The sequence below is a fragment of the Miniopterus schreibersii genome, assembly GCF_964146895.1.
Source record: "Miniopterus schreibersii genome assembly, chromosome: X".
Classification (NCBI taxonomy): Eukaryota; Metazoa; Chordata; class Mammalia; order Chiroptera; family Miniopteridae; genus Miniopterus; species Miniopterus schreibersii.
The window spans coordinates 59164023-59180749 of NC_138104.1; the positions used below are offsets into that span (position 1 = coordinate 59164023).

General features: G+C 37.4%; 1 protein-coding gene and 1 pseudogene across 8 annotated transcripts in view; one reads left to right on the forward strand and one right to left on the reverse strand.

Moving 5' to 3' along the window:
* The window catches only part of EDA (ectodysplasin A), a 383898-nt gene that overhangs the window by 363664 nt on the left and 3507 nt on the right, over positions 1 to 16727 (reverse strand). The window lies entirely within an intron of this gene.
* LOC308551846 (E3 ubiquitin-protein ligase SIAH1 pseudogene) lies at positions 11446 to 12260 on the forward strand (annotated as a pseudogene). Its single transcript has one exon. The product of its transcript is annotated as an E3 ubiquitin-protein ligase SIAH1 pseudogene (transcript).

Consider the following 16727-nt stretch of genomic DNA (forward strand, 5'->3'; position numbering starts at 1 on the left):
AATCAGAGCAGAAATTAATGTCATAGAGACTTAAAAAACAATACAAACGATCAATGAATCGAACAGATGGTTCTTTGAAAAGATAAACAAGATTGATGCACCTTTAGCCAGACTCATCAGGAAAAAAAGAGGACCCCAAAAAAACAAAATTAGAAACGAAAGAGGTGAAAAAACAACAGACCCAACAGAAATGCAAAGGATTGTAAGAAAATACTATGAGCAACTATATGTCAATGAACTGGACAATCTGGATGAAATGGATAAATTCCTAGAAGCATACAACCTTCCAAAGCTGAATCAGGAAGAGTCTGAAAGCCTAAATAGGCTGATAACTGCTGATGAAGTCAAAGCATTAATCAAAGGTCTCCCAGCACACAAAAGCTGTGGCCCAGATGGATTTACAGGCAAGTTTTACTAAACATTTAGAGAAGAATTAACACCTATTCTATTCAAACTATTTCAAAAAATCCCAGAGGAGGGAAAACTCCCAAACTCTTTTTATGAGGCCAGCATAAGCCTTATTCCAAAGCCAGATAAAGACACTACAAAGAAAGAAAATTACAGGTCCATATCCCTGATGAACACAAGTGCTAAAATTCTGCCTAAAATACTAGCAAACCGGATCCAGCAATACATTAAAAAGATCATAAACCACAAACAAGTGGGATTTATTCTGGGGATGCAAGGCTGCTACAATATTCACAAATCAATAAACGTGATACATCACATAAACAAATTGAAAGACAAAAATCACATGATCATACTAATAGATTCAGAAAAAGCATTTGACAAAATCCAACACCTATTTTTGATAAACACTATCAGCAAAGTGGGAATAGAGGGATCATAACTCACCATAATAAAGGCCATATATGACATACCTATAGCCAACATCATACTCAGTGGGCAAAAACTAAAAGCATTTCCCCTAAGAACAAGACAGGGTTGTCTGCTTTCGCCACTTTTATTCAACATAGTACTGGAAGTCCTATCCACAGTGATCAGACAAGAAGAAAACATAAAAGGCATCCAAATTAGAAAGGAGGAAACAAAACTGTCATTATTTGCAGATAACATGGTATTGTAAATAGAGAATCCTAAAGACTCCACCAAAAAACTACTAAATTTCATAAATGAATTCAGTAACGTAGCAGGATACAAAATTAACACCCAGAAATCAATGTCATTTTTATACACCAATAATGAACTATCAGAAATAGAAACTAAAAAAAAATCCCATTTACCATTGCAACTGAAAAAATAAGATACTTCAGAATAAACTTAACCAAGGATGTAAAAGACATTTACTTGGAAAACTGCAGGACACTCAAAAAAGAAATAGAGGAAGATATAAACAAATGGAAAAATAGACCATGTTCATGGATTGGAAGAATTAACATTATTAAAATGTCTATACTACCCAAAGCAATCTCTAAATTCAATGCAATAGATATTAACATACCAACAACATATTTCACAGGTTTAGAACAAACACTTTGAAAATTTATATGAAACCAAAAAACACCCCAAATAGCCATGGCAATCTTGAGAAAGAACAAAGTGGGAGGGACCACAATACCAGATATCAAGTTATACTACAAAGCCACTGTATTCAGAACAGCCTGAAACTGGCACAAGAACAGACACATAGATCATTTGAACAGAACAGAGAACCCAGAAACTGACCCATGCCATTATGGTTAATTGATATTTGACAAAGGAGGCAAGTACATACAATGGAGGAAAGACAATCTCTTCAATAAATGGTGTTGGGAAAATTGGACAGGTACATGCAAAAAAATGAAACTAGACCACCAACTTACACCATACACAAAAGTAAAATCAAAACCGATAAAAGACTTAAATGTAAGACATGAAACCATAAAAATCCTAGAGGAAAACATGGGTAGCAAAATCTCAGACATATCTTGTAGCAATATGTTTGCTGATACTTCTCCTAGGGCAAGAGAAACTAAGGAGAAAATAAACAAATGGGACAGCATCAAAACAAAAAGCCTCTGCACAGCAAAAGAAACCATCAACAAAACGAAAAGGGAGCCCACTGTATGGGAAAACATATTTGCCAAGGACACATCGGATAAAAGTTTAATAATAAGCTGTGGGACATTTACAACATGGAATACTACGCAGCTGTAAAAAAGAAGAATCTCGTACCCTTTGGGACAGTATGGATGGACCTGGAGAATATTATGTTAAGTGAAATAAGTCAGGCAGCGAAAGACAAACATCACATGACCTCGCTTATACGTGGAATCTAAAGAACTTAATAAACAGATGAACAGAATAGATTCAATGAGATGGAAGCATAGATGAGACTGACGAATGTCAGAGGGATGGCGGAGGGTGGGTGGGTGGAGGGGGAGAGAGTAACCAAAGAATTTATCTGCATATATGCACAACCCAAAGACATGGACAACGGTGGGGAGAGGGACTGGGGAGGGGGAAGGGACAGGGTGGAATGGGTCATTGGGGAGAGAAAGGGACATCAGTAATATTTTAAACAAAAGTAAAATTTTAAAAAAGGTTTAATCTCCAAAATATATAAGGAACTCATGCAACTTAACAAAAGGAAGACACATAATGCAATTAAAAAATGGGCAAAGGACGCAAATAGACACTTCTCCAAAGAGGACATACAAACGGCTAAGAGACATACGAAAAAATGCTTCCTGTCACTAATCTTCAGTGAGATGGAAATTAAAACCACAATGAATTATCACCTCACACCTGTCAGTATGGCTACCATCAACCAATCAAAGAACTATAAGTGCTGTCGAGGGTGCGGAGAAAAGGGAACCCTAGTACACTGCTGGTGGGAAGGCAGACTGGTGCAGTCACTATGAAAAGCAGTATGGAGTTTCCTCAAAAGATTACATATTGACCTGCCATTTGACCCAGTGATCTCACTTCTAGAAATATATCCTAAGGAACCTGAAACTCCAATCACAAAGGACTTATGCACTCCTATGTTCATAGCAGAGCAATTTACACTAACTAAGATCTGGAAACAGCCCAAGTGCCCATCAGTAGATGAGTGATTAAAAAACCCGTGAGACATTTACACCATGGAATACTATTCAGCTGTAAAAAAGAGGGATCTTTTATCCTTTGGCACATCTTGGGGTGAACTAGAAAGTTTATGCTAAGTGAAATAAACCAGTCAGAGAAAGACAAATACCACATGATCTCACTTATATGTGGAATATAATTAGCAAAATAAACTTATGAACAAAATGGATCCAGATACATAGAAGCATGGAACAGACTGAGGGGTATTAGAAGGAAGGTGCGGAGGGGAGAGTGAGTGGGGAGAGATTAATCAAAGAACTTATATGTTTATAAGCATAACCCATGGACAAAGACATTGGTATGGGGAAAGCCTGGGGGTGGGATGGATGCTGGGTGGAGGGGACCAATGGGGATAAAAAGGGGACATCTGTAATATTTTCAACAATAAAGATAAAGAAACTTAAAAAAAAAAGGCCCTTTCCAGTGTGGCTCAGTTGGTTCGGTGTCTTCCCATGCACCAAAAGATTTCTGGTTCTATTTTTGGCCAGGGCACATGCCCAGGTTTTGGGCTAGATACCTGGTAGGGGCTGTGCAGAAGGCAGCAGATTGATGTTTTGCTCTCACATTGATGTTTCTCTCTCCCCCTCTCCCTCCCTCTCAATCTAAAAAAATAATCAATAAAAAAATGCGAAGAGGAACTTAATAGACATTTGTCTAAAGAGGGCATACAGGTGGCCAACAGACATATGAAAAGATGCTCAATGTCACTAATCATCAGAGAGATGCAAATTAAAACCACGATGAGGTATCAGCTCATACCTGCCAGGATAGCTACTATCAATAAATTGACAAACAACAAGTCCCGACGAGGATATAGAGCAAAGGGAATCCTGGTACACTGCTGGTGAGAATGCAGACAGGCGCAGCCACTATGGAAAACAGTATGAGGGTCTTCAAAATGTTAAAAATGGAACTTCCTTATACAGAGTGATTCCACTTCTGGGTATATATCCAAAGAAACTGAAAACACCAATTTGAAAAAATATATGCACCCCTGTTCATTGCATCATTATTTATAATAGACAAGATATGAAAGCAACCCAAGTGCCCATCAATAGACGAGTTGATAAAATAGTGGTGGTACATATATACAATGAATATTACGTGGTTATAAAAACAACGACATCTTACCATTTGTGACAGCATGGATGGACCTAGAGGAAATTACGCTCAGTAAAATAAGTCAGTCAGAGAAAGACGAATACCATATGATTTCACTTATATGTGGAATCCAAAGAACAAAATAAATGAACAAACAAAATAGAAACAGACTCATAGATAGAGAGAACAGACTGATGGTTGCCAGAGGGAAGGGGGGTTGGGGGACTGGGTGAAAAAGATGAAGGGATTAAAAGGACAGATTGGTAGTTACAAAATAGTCACAGGGATGTAAAGTACAGCATATAGGGAATATAGTCAATAATACTGTAAAAACTATGTATGATACCAGGTGGGTACTGGAAATATCAGGGGGAACACTTTGTAAAGTATATGATTATCTAACCACTATGCTATAAACCTGAATCTAATACAAAATAATATTGAATGTAAACAGTAATTGAAAGAAAAAAGAACAAATAAAGTCTCAGTTCTGTTGCTGAAAAAAAAAAAAAGAATACAGATTAGTATTGTAATTATAGTAGCTACAGAAAAGTATAAAACTCAGTCTCTGCCTTCAAAATCCTTCCCATCTAGTTGCAGAAACAAGATAACCTACAACTCAACACAGTGCTAAATGAAGGGTTGAGGGGAGTGTTGAGATAGATGGGCAAGGAAGATTTCACTGAAGTGGTAAGGTTTAAGTTGAGCTGTAAAGGACCTGAAGGGATCCAAGAGGCAGGTTGGAGGGAAGGACATTCTGCTTTGGGAAATATGAGAACATAGGCCAGAATGTGAGAGGTTTGTAAATGGGTCAGTGTGGATGGAACAGGATTCAGATGGAGAATAGCAAGAAGATTGGAAGAGCAGCTCAAGCTTGATTGCAGAGGGGTTTGGAATGCCAGTTTAAGATGTTTGAAGAGTGGCAGCAGGGAGACATAAAAGATTTCTGACATGAGGGTAACATGACAAAGTGGCACTTGAAGAAAAATAATCTAGCTGAAGTGTGCATATGGAGTAAAGAAAACAACTCTCAACTGGATAACCACTGCAGGAGTCAGGCAATAAGAAACTGAGGTAGAATCACAGGTTTTCTTGTTTGTGCAGATCACCTAAGCCAAACACAATCAGAGTGGTAGCAGTGGGACTAGAAAGAAAGGGAGTGATGCAAGAGACACTATGAGCAGTATAAATCAAGTTTGCAAAGTATGAATCAACTTAGCAATTGATTGCTAAATATAAGTATCAAGAGAAAGGAAGAAGTGGAAAAAAGCCTCCACGGTTTTGTGCTTGAATGATTGAGAAAATCAAACTAGGAATTTTGTAAAATTCAGTGTTATGTGGTGGGAGATGGGGATGAATGGAGATGACTTCAGTTTAATTTATTGAATTTGAGATGTTAGCTAGAAATCCTAACAGAAACAAACTACCAAAAAGATTTGTCTAATGTCGTTAAGAACAAAGTAGGTTTGCACTCGTTGGTTGATCTTTGTTAGCTAAATCAGCTTCATGGAATAGAATCCTCACTAGCAATGTATCTTGTACATAATAGGGACTCAATGAAGTGGTGGTTGAGTCGAGGGAACTCCTAGACTCTTCTCTTCTTCCTTCTTTCCCTCAGTCTGACTAATCGTGAGAAGTGTTAAGATCCTTCCTTCCATAACAAACTGTCAGAGTTTCCCCAATCTAAGCAATTACACTACATAGAAAAAGTGTGTTAGAGGTATGTAATGCTTCTAGGCACAGAGCCTTGTGGATTGATTCAAAATCTTAGCAATGTTCAAGCTTTTCTTACCCTTGTAGGCCATAGGTGTGGCAAGATGAAACAAGAATAATGATCCATAACCACACAAAAAAATCAGATATAATCTTGTTTTGAAAATCAATTTCATTGTGGCTATTTAGTTTCAACCCTTGCTGTTCACCATCATCACTCCAATAAAAATTACTCTTCATCTCTGAAGTGCAGGCCCATTGACAGATGGATGTATCTATATAGAGGAGATTACTCAGCAGCATATTATTGTAAAGAGGTTTCAGCAGCTAGCAGCAGGCAAGTCCCCATGAAGCCACAGGAGACAGGAAACCACCCTCCTCCCTTGGCTATTCCAAGCACACAAGACTATCATCTTGCTGAGGAACTGTCAACTAAAATCCCTCTCCCTCAAAGACACAGAGTTTATAAAATTATTTCCCAGATGGTGTTCCACAGAGATATTAAGCATTCACTACCACTCAAGTCATGGTCCACTGTTCTTCAAAGTTAGTCCTTGTATAACAGGTGATAAATATGTCATAATCCATAACAGGGGAGCTGAGGTTAGGCACAGGGAACCAAATGTTATCTCCTTTATAGTCTTCCTTTATTTCTGTCTTTAGAGCATTAGTTCTGAAATGAAATGAGCATCAGCATCACCTGAGAAGCCATTTTCTCCAAAAAATATTTGCTTATGGTCTCACTCTAAAGACTCTGATGATATGCCTAAATAGCATATCAGAGATATGTGCGTTTGTAATTAGTTCTGTATGTAAGACTAATATGCACCCTTAATTAAGAACCACAGCAATAGACAATAGATTATCAGTATTATATTTTTTAACCTTACAATTCTAAAAACATTCTAAGTAGGATCTGGAAATAGCTATTTTTATCAGAGAGGAGAGAGAGAGAGAGAGATTGATAGATTCTGGGTCAAGATTCCTAACTGTTATATGACCACTCTAGTGCAAATAGCCATTGGGCCCCATATGTACTCTGGGTTCTAACCATACCAAGTCATTCACCATTACAAAAATTACAGATTGTCACCCTATAGTGCACACCAGAATCACCCAAAGAGTTTAAAATTACACATGACGAACCTCTCCCCCCCTCCCCCCCGAGGAACTTCTGAGTGAGTTGATTCTGGGTTGGAGTTCTGGACACATCAATTAGGGGGAGGTGGCTATGAGGGTAATTGGGATAAACAGTCTTGAAGATTCTCTTCCTCTAAAGATAGGTATCACTGAGGAACAACCAACACCTCCTACATATTTATTGACCATATACTATGTGCCATACACTTTAAAAAATAACAGCCTAATTTAGATATAACTCACATACCATAGAATTTACCCATTTTAGGTGTACAGTTTGATTTTCAGTAACTACCAAAATACCACTACCAACACCCTGGCTGTGGTAAATACATTCTAGAATATTTTCTCCCTTCCAATAACCTCCTTCAATGAGTTCTCTGATGCCTATATAGCCTTACATTCCATCTGCCCTAGGTATTCACTAATCTAATTTTTGTCTATATATTTGCCTATTTTAGATCCTTCATATAAATGGAATTATACATTATGTTTTTTGTGACTGCTTCTTTCACCTAGGGTAATATTTTTGACTTAGTGTAACACCCATGTTATAGCATGTATCTGTACTTTATTCTATATGGCTGAATAATATTCCATTGTATAGAACATAATACTACATTTTGTTTACCCATCAGACATTTGGATTAATTCCACTTTTTGGCTAATATGAGTAATGCTGTTATGAATATTTGTGTAGAAGTTTTTGTGTGAACATGTTTTCATTCATCTTGGGTATATACCTAGTAGTAGAATTGCTGGGTCATGTGGTAACTCAGTTAATTTACTGAGGAATTACCAAACTGTCTTCCAAAGCAGCTGCATCACTTTACATTCCCACCAGCAATATATGAAGGTTTCCATTTCTCTACATCCCCACTTCTTATTGCCTTTTTCATTATAGCCATTCTAGTAAATGTGAAATAGTATCTCCACTGTGCTTTTTAAAAAGATTCATTTTTTTTAAAAAAATATGTGTCTATTATTTTTTTTTAGAAAGAGAGCAGAAAGGAGAGGGAGAGAGAGAGAAATATTGACATGAGAGAGAAACATCAATCAGTTGCCTCCTGCACACACCCCGACTGAGGATCGAGCCTGCAACCCGGCCATGTGCCTTGATTGGGAATTGAACCTATGACCTTTCAGTGCACAAGATGACTCTCAACCAACTTGAGGCACACCGGCTAGAGCCCCATTGTGCTTTTTAAAATTTTATTATTTTTATTGAGGTATAATTGGCATGCAATATTATGTTAGTTTCAGATGCAAAACATAATGATTCAATATTTGTACATATTGAAAAATAATCACCACAATAAGTCTGGTTAACATGTCACCACACATAATTACAGAAACTTGTTTCTTTTGATGAGAATTTTTAAGATCTATTCTCTTAGCACCTTTTAAGTATGTAATACAGTATTATTAACTATAGGTGCCATGCTATCTGTACACTACATTCCCATGACATTTATAACTGGAAAATTGTACCTTTTGACTCCCTTCACTCCTTTGCCCTCCTCCCACCCTCCACCTCTGGCAACTAATAATCTGTTCTATGAGTTTAGTTTTTTTACTTTTTTTAGATTCCACATATTCTGAGATCACACAGTGTTTGTCTCCATTGTGGTTTTAATTTGCATTTCCCTGATAGATAATGACGCCGAGCATCCTTTCATATATTTATTTAGCCATTTGAATATCTTCTGTGCTAAACTATTTATATATTTTGCCCATTTTTGTTCAGGTTGTCTTATTAATGGGTTACAAGATCCCTTTATAAAATCTGGATATAATTTTTAAAAATATTGATTTTTTTAGAGAGACAGAAGAAGGGGAAGAGAGATAGATGGGGGGGGGGGAGAGATTTGTTGTTTCACTTATTTACGCATTAATTGCTTGATTTCTTGTATGTGTCGTGACTGGAGATTGAACCAGCAACCCTTGCACATACGTACAATGCTACAACCAACTGAGCCATCTAGCCAGGGCTGGATATAAATTGTTTACTGAATATGTTTTGCAGATACTTCCCTCCGTTCTGTCACATTTATTCCATTTTAAAATATTTTTTTAAAAACACAATCTTATTTTTGTATTTTGATGAGGTCCAGTTTATCAGTTTCTTTTTTTTTACTATTTTTGGTGCCATATCTAAGAAGTTCTGTCCAGTCCAAAGTCTTGAAAGTTTCTTCTATGTTTTCATCTAAAAGTTTTATTGTTTTGTAAGATGAAATATAACTTAAAGGTTTCAGGAAGCATTGATTTTATACCTTAATGAAAAGATTCTAAACCAGACATTTTAAAATCCTCTCAGATTTTCAAATTGCTCTCTGTGGACTATAGTATTTTAGTAAAACCTGGGAACTATTACATCTATTTGAAAACACTTTTTAAAATAAATAAAAGATTTTGAACAATAAAATAAGTTTTATTATTTTGACACATTTATGCTTATCATACATTTTAAAATTAAATTTATTGAGATAACATTGGTTAATAGTATTACATAAATTTCAGGTGTACAACAATATAATTCAATATCTGTAAACTATTGCGTTCTCACCACCCAAATTCTAGTTTCCTTTCATAAGTTAATTTTGGGGCATGGTATATAGTGAGGGTCTAAGTTGATCTTTTTACATGTGGATATACAAATGTCCCAACATCGTTTGTTAAACAGAGTATCTTTTTGCCCAATGAATTGTCTTGGCACATTTGCCAAAAATCAACTGACGTAAATGTCAGGGATGTTTCTAAATAATCAATTCTGTTTCATTCATCTATATGCCTATCTTATGCCAGTACCATACTATCTTGATAACTGTAGCTTTATAGAGTTTTCTGTTCCCTGAATACACTATGTTCTCTCTCACCTCTTCCAGCTCTTTGTACATATTATTCCTTAGGCCTAAAACAGTCTCTTATCTAGACAACTCTTACTTGTTTTTCAGGTCTAAGCTGCAAAGATGCTTTGTCCAGGAAATGTTTCTTGATTTCAAAAGTCTGGGTCAAGTATTTCTCCTTAGTGCTCCAGATCATGTGATAATTATATTTATCATTGAATTATCACATTGTATTACATTTGCTTGTTCACTTGACTGTAAGCTCCATGATGGCAAAAATCCTCTCTAATCAGTGCAAGGTTCAGCTCCATTGCTTTATACAGTGCCTGATGCATAGGAAATGATCAATAAATACTTGTTGAAGAAATGATTAACTGATTCTGCTTCTAGTTATGGAAGACTAATTCAGACCAAATTTCCTGCTGAAAACAAGAAAACTGTGATAAAATATAAATAATATATATATTTGAAGGTATCCAAGATCTAATAAAGCAATAAAGTATTATGGAACCAAGATGCAGGATAAAAAGAAAACCAAGAGAGGCTGTTTTTCTCACCAGGTCATTGGCTAATTACAGAAGAGTAGCTGAGAGACAGCCAAGGTTTTTACAAGCACATAGAGTTAACACAACAAATATTTGAATTCAGAACCCATCATTGAGGGGAACCGTAGATAAATCCTAAGGTGTTGGGTTCAAACTGAGAAAGCATACACACTGAAAGGAAAGCTAAATAAGCCTTCACATGGCCAGCATCAAATTATCCCAAACTTGAACTGAATTAAGGTGATGAGGGATTGTTAGTGCCCCTAACCACCTGCCTGAAGTGAGCATAAATCCTTTCTGGATAAAGATTTGACAAGCTGAGGCCTCAAACCATCTCTATTATAAAGTTTTCAGATATGATGTCTGTGACTCAACCAAAACTAACCAGGCATATGAGCAAACAAGGAAAAATGAATTTAATCAAGAGAGAAAATAGACGACATAAACATACCCTAAAGGATTGAGATAATAGAGTTTCCAGATGAAGGATGTCAAACAATTGTGCTTAATACGTTCAAGAAAAGACAAGACTAAATTATAAATTTTGGCATAGAACTAAATACTATTTTTCAAAAGAATCAAGTGAAAATTCTACATTTATAAGGTGCCTGCCTTGGTGTGTAGTATTTAGCAGGAGGGTATGAGGGAGGGGAAGGGGAAGGGGAAGGGTGGTGGGGGGTAGAGGAACCGGAAATGGCCATGGCTGGGGGCGGGGCTTAAGGACCTTGGCTACTCCGCGGTAACCAGGAGATAACAAAGGGAGCTGTTGCGTGGGTTGTGCTGGCCAGAGGCAGCAGCAGCAGCGGTAGCAGCAGCGGCAGCAGCAGACCATAGTTTCCCAGTGGTGTCCTGTAGGTGTCAGCACAGTAAGAGTTGGTGGCGCTTCCGGAAGTAGCGGGGATTGGTGGTGGTGGGGACAGAAGAGCGAGTGGGAACAGGGCCGGGGTGTCTGGCATACTCTCCACCCACAGAAATGAGCCACCTTACTACAACAGCGTTCGTGACCTACTGGGACCTCTAAGTGCACACTGTCCCAGAGGATGCCTCCCCGATGGGCACAACCGCATCCAACAATGACTTAGCCACTCTTTTTGAGTGTCCCGTCTGCTTTGACTGTGTGTTACCACCCATTTTCCAGTGTCGCAGTGGCCATCTTGTGTGTAACAACTGTCACCCAAAGCTCACAGGCTGTCCAACCTGCCAGGGCCCATTGGGAGCCATTCGCAACTTGGCCATGGAGAAACTGGCCAATTCAGTACTTTTTCCTTGCAAATATGCCTCTTATGGATGTAAAACAACTCTGCCACACAAAGGAAAAGCAAACCACGAAGAGCTCTGTGAGTTTCAGCCTTGCTCTTGCCCATGCCCCGGTACTTCCTGTAAGTGGCAAGGTGCTTTGGATGCTGTCATGCCTCATCTGATGCATGAACACCCATTCATTGAAACCCTGCAGGGAGAGGATGTAGTTTTGCTTGCTACAGACATCAATCTGTCTGGTGCTCTGGACTGGGTGATGATGCAGTCCTGTTATGGCTTTCATTTCATGATAGTTTTGGAGAAAAAGGAAAATTATGATGGATACCAGCAGTTCTTTTCCATTGTACAGCTAGTGGGAACACGCGAGCAAGCTGAAAATTTTGCTTATCGACTAGAGCTAACTGATCATAGGCAGCGATTAACTTGGGAAGCCACTCCTCTATCTATTCATGAGGAAATTGAAGCAGCCATTATGAAGAGTGACTGTCTAGTCTTTGACACCAGCACTGCACAGCTTTTTGCAGAAAATGGCAATTTAGGCATCAATGTATCTATTAACATGTGTTGAAATGGCAATAAAAATTTTTCTGGCCAGTGTGTAAAAACATTGTATTCAGTTTCACAGAAAATAGGCACCCTCCTGCCTGCCAACCTGAAACTTTTGGTAGGTGGAAGCTAGTCACATGAAGGTAAATAAAAGGCTGTTAAAAGGAAACAGTTGCATGTAGTAACATTAAGATAGTTATAAGTAAGTCAACAGTAAACAACTGAATATATATATATATATATACACATACACACACATACTCAAGATGGGCATCTATTGTATTTAAAAAGGAAGAATTGTAAAATAATTCTGAATTTCTGTTTGTTGTAGACTGAGTATACCATTGAAAAATACTGGGGTATTTTGTTGTTGTTTGTTGCTGTTTGTGTGTGTGTGTGTATGTGTGAGCATGTGCATGTATGTTTGAGGTTTTTTTCTTTAATGGACAAGTCATGTTGAGTGGTCTTAGACTACTGCTTTCCCCTCTTTTTAAAATTAAATTCACTGGGGTGACATTGGTTTAATAAGATTATAAAGGATTAAAGTGTACAATCTTATGATATATAATCTGTATATTGTATTGTGTGCTCACCACCCAAAATCAAATCTCCTGCCGTCATATATTTGACCCCTTTTACTCTTTACTACCTCTCCCCACCCCTTTTCCCCCTGGTAACCACCATACTGCTGTCTGGGTCTATGAATTTTTGTTTTTCTTGATTGTTCATTTCTTGCTTTCAGTTTGTATCCCCCATATGGTTCTTAACTTTTTATGCCTGACTTATTTCTCTTAGCTTGATATTCTCAAGGTCCATCCATGCTGTTACAAATGGCAGTATTTAATCTTTTCTTATGGCTGAGTGGTATTCCATTGTATATATGTATCACATCTTCCTTTTTTTTTTTTTTGCCCTGAAATGGCATTGTATTGATTGATTTTTTACAAAAATAAACATTTTAACAAACAAGAAAAATAAGTATGTGTGAGAAGTAAAATTAAGAAATCAGTGGGTGACTTTAACAGACGATAAGGCAAAGCTAAAGAGAGTGAATTGGAAGACAGGTCAGAAGAAAATATTCAGAATGAAATACAGAGAGGAAAAAAAAGGATGGAATACAGAAAAAAAGTGTGTCAGAGGTATAAGGGATAAAGAGAAATGTCTAAAAGAGGTTGTAACCGAGTCTTAAAAAGAGTAGAGCAAGAATAAGGCAGGGAAAACATTTTAAGAAATAATAGCCCTGGGCAGTGTGGTTCAGTTGGTTGGGCATCCATCGGGTACACTGAAAGGTTGCTGGTTTGATTCCGGGTCAGGGCACATGTCTGGGTTTAGGATTTGAGCCTCAGTAGGGGGCATGCAGGAGGCAGCTGATAGAAGTTTCGCTCTCACATTGACGTTTCTCTTTCTCTCTCTCTCCCTTCCTCTCTCTCTCAAAATAATAAATAAATAAATAAATAAATAAATAAATAAATAAATAAATAATAAATAATAAGAAATAATACCTGAGAATGTTATAAATCTGACAGATAACCATCAAACCACAAATTCAAGTACTATGAACCCCAATGGAGATAAACATAAAGAAAATCACACCTAGCTCTGTCTGGGTGACTCAGTTGGTTGGAGCATCATCCTATACCAAAAAAGGTTGTGATTTGATCTCCAGTCAGGACACATACGGGAGGAAAACAATTGATGTTTCTCTTTCACATTAATGTTTCTCTCTCTCTCTCTCTCTCTCTCTCTCTCTCTCTCTCTCTCTCTCTCTCCCTCCCTCTCTCTAAAATCAATTTTTTGCCCAGCCAGGGGTGGCTCCGCAATTGGGCATCGACCTAGGATACAGGAGATTGTGGTTTGATTCCCAGTCAGGGCACATGCCCAGGTTGTGGGCTTGATCGCCAGTCGGGGGCGTACAGGAAGCAGCCAGTCAATGACTCTCTCTCATCACTGATGTTTCTGTATCTCTCTCTTCCTCTCCCTTCCTCTCTCTGAAATCAATAAAGATATATTTTTTAAAAAATCAATTTTTTAAAATGGTATATATTCAAAGTAGTTTTTTAAAAAAACAATAAAAATCACACCTATGAACATCAAACCCAAAGATAAAGAGAAAAATCAAAAGAAGCAAGATAAAGAAGTACATTACCTACCAAAGAAGCAAATACATATATTTTTAGCTGATTTCCCATTAGAAATAACGGAAGCCAGTAGGCAGTGTCATGGTATCTTCAACATGTTTTAAGAATAATAACCAATAACCTACAACTCTAGATCCAGTAAAAATGTCCTTCAAAAATAAGGTGAAATAAACATATTTTCAGGAAAAAAAAAAACCTGAAAAAAATTATTTACAGCAGATACAAACTAAAGGGAATATTAAACGGTGCTATTGCAGCAAAAGGAATTTTTCCAAGACAGAGGCCTGGAAACAAAAAAAGGAATGAAGAGAAAAGAAAAGGGTAAACATCAGGGAAATCTAAATAAATATTGACTATAAAACAACAACAATGATAATGTCCTGTGTGGTTTAAATTATATAGATAATTAGATTATAAAAGAACAATAGCATATAGTTGGCCAGGGGAAAATGGAATTAAAGTATTCTAAGGCCTTTGCACTGTATAGAAAGAGGTGAAAGAACTAACTTCTTTCAAACTGTAAGTCAAGAATGCATGTTGTAATCTTTAGAATATACACTAAAACAATAATAAAATAATGTACAACTACAAAGCTAACAAAGGATAAAAAAAATGAGACAAAAAAATCCAAAAGACGGTAATAAGGAGAGAAAAGGTTCAAAACAGGCAGGACAAGTAGAATGCAAAGATTACGATGGTATATTTAAAGCCAAGTATATAATTAATGACATTCAATGAAAATTGATTAAATGTGCCACTTAAAAGAGATGGGCTATATTAAAAAAATAAAGAGATGTCTGTTTACAAGAGATGTATTTAAAATGTAAAGGTTACAAATTTAAAAGATGGAAGATATACCATACAAATGGCACCCATAAGAAGGTAGCAGTATTGCCTGGTCAGGTGTGGCTCAGTGGTTGAGCATCGACCTAGGATCCAGGAGATCAGGGTTCAATTCCCAGTGAGGGCACATGCCCAGGTTGCGGGCTCCATCCCCAGTCGGGGGCGTGCAGGAGGCAGCCAGCCGAGCAATGACTCTCTCGTCATTGATGTTTCTCTCTCTCTCTCTCTCCCTCTCATTTCCTCTCTCTGAAATCAATAAAGATATATTAAAAAACAAACAAAAAAAGAAAGTAGCAGTATTAATGTCAAACAATGTAGACTTTATAGTAAAAAGCATTACTAGAGATAAAAAGAGACATTTTATAATAATAAAAGGTTCAGTTCAACAAGAAGATATAATAGTTCTAAATCTGTATGTAACTAATAACATACTCTCAAAATACAGAAATCAGAAATTCCCAAAACTAAAAGAAGACATGAATAAATACATAGTCATCACAGGAGATTTTTTATTTTATTTAATACTTTATTGACTTCAGAGGAAAGGAGAGGGAGAGAGAGAGATAGAAACATCAATGATGAGAGAGTCACTGATCGGCTGCCTCCTGCAGGCCCCCCACTGGGGATCGACTGGCAACTCCAGCATGTGCCCTGACCCAGAACCCAACCTTGATCTTCTGGATCATAGGTCGATGCTTAACCACTGAGCCACCTTGGCCAGGCTCATCATGGGAGATTTTTAACACAAATATCTCAGCAACTGATAGAACCAGTAGACAAAAAAAAATCAGCCAGCACCCTTGCCGGTGTTCTCAGTGGTTAGAGCAGGGTGGGGAAACTTTTTTCTGCCAAGGGCTATTTGGATATTTATAACATCATTCACGGGCCATACAAAATTATCAAATTAAAAATTAGCTATGAAGAAAGCTCCTAGATTTATTGAATTTCGATTCCCACCTGTGGTTGCCTTGGCAAGGCCAGACCAAATGATTTCCAGCCCGTGGGTGTGACATTCCCCACCCCTGCTCTAGAGTGAAAAAAACAACTAGAAAGTACCTCCATCCTTTTGATTAATTTAATTGGGTTTCTGCAGACTTTTATCAGCTGTTAGGTTTTTCTTAAGGAGCAACCACCAGAATTTCCTATATGATTGTGAATATAAATCTACTTTTGGTCCTTTACATGGAAAAGATAAGGGTTTTGTTTTGTCTTTGTTTTCAACACCCTTCTTTATGATGCCCACCATATTCTTGGCTTCGAGAATTGCAATCACAAGTGGGCCAACTTCACAGAATGATCAACAGTGATTTTTTTTTTACTCTAACAATCATATTGTATATTGTCTAACTCAGAGACTGGTGTTTCTCTTGAGATCATTGTGACTATCCAGATAATCTATAGGTACTCAGCTACTATGACTGAAGGAGAGTTATGATTTTAGGTTCCAAGTGACCTCACTTTCTATCGTCAGCACCTATTTCCCCACTGGGGAGGCTTTTCTATAACAA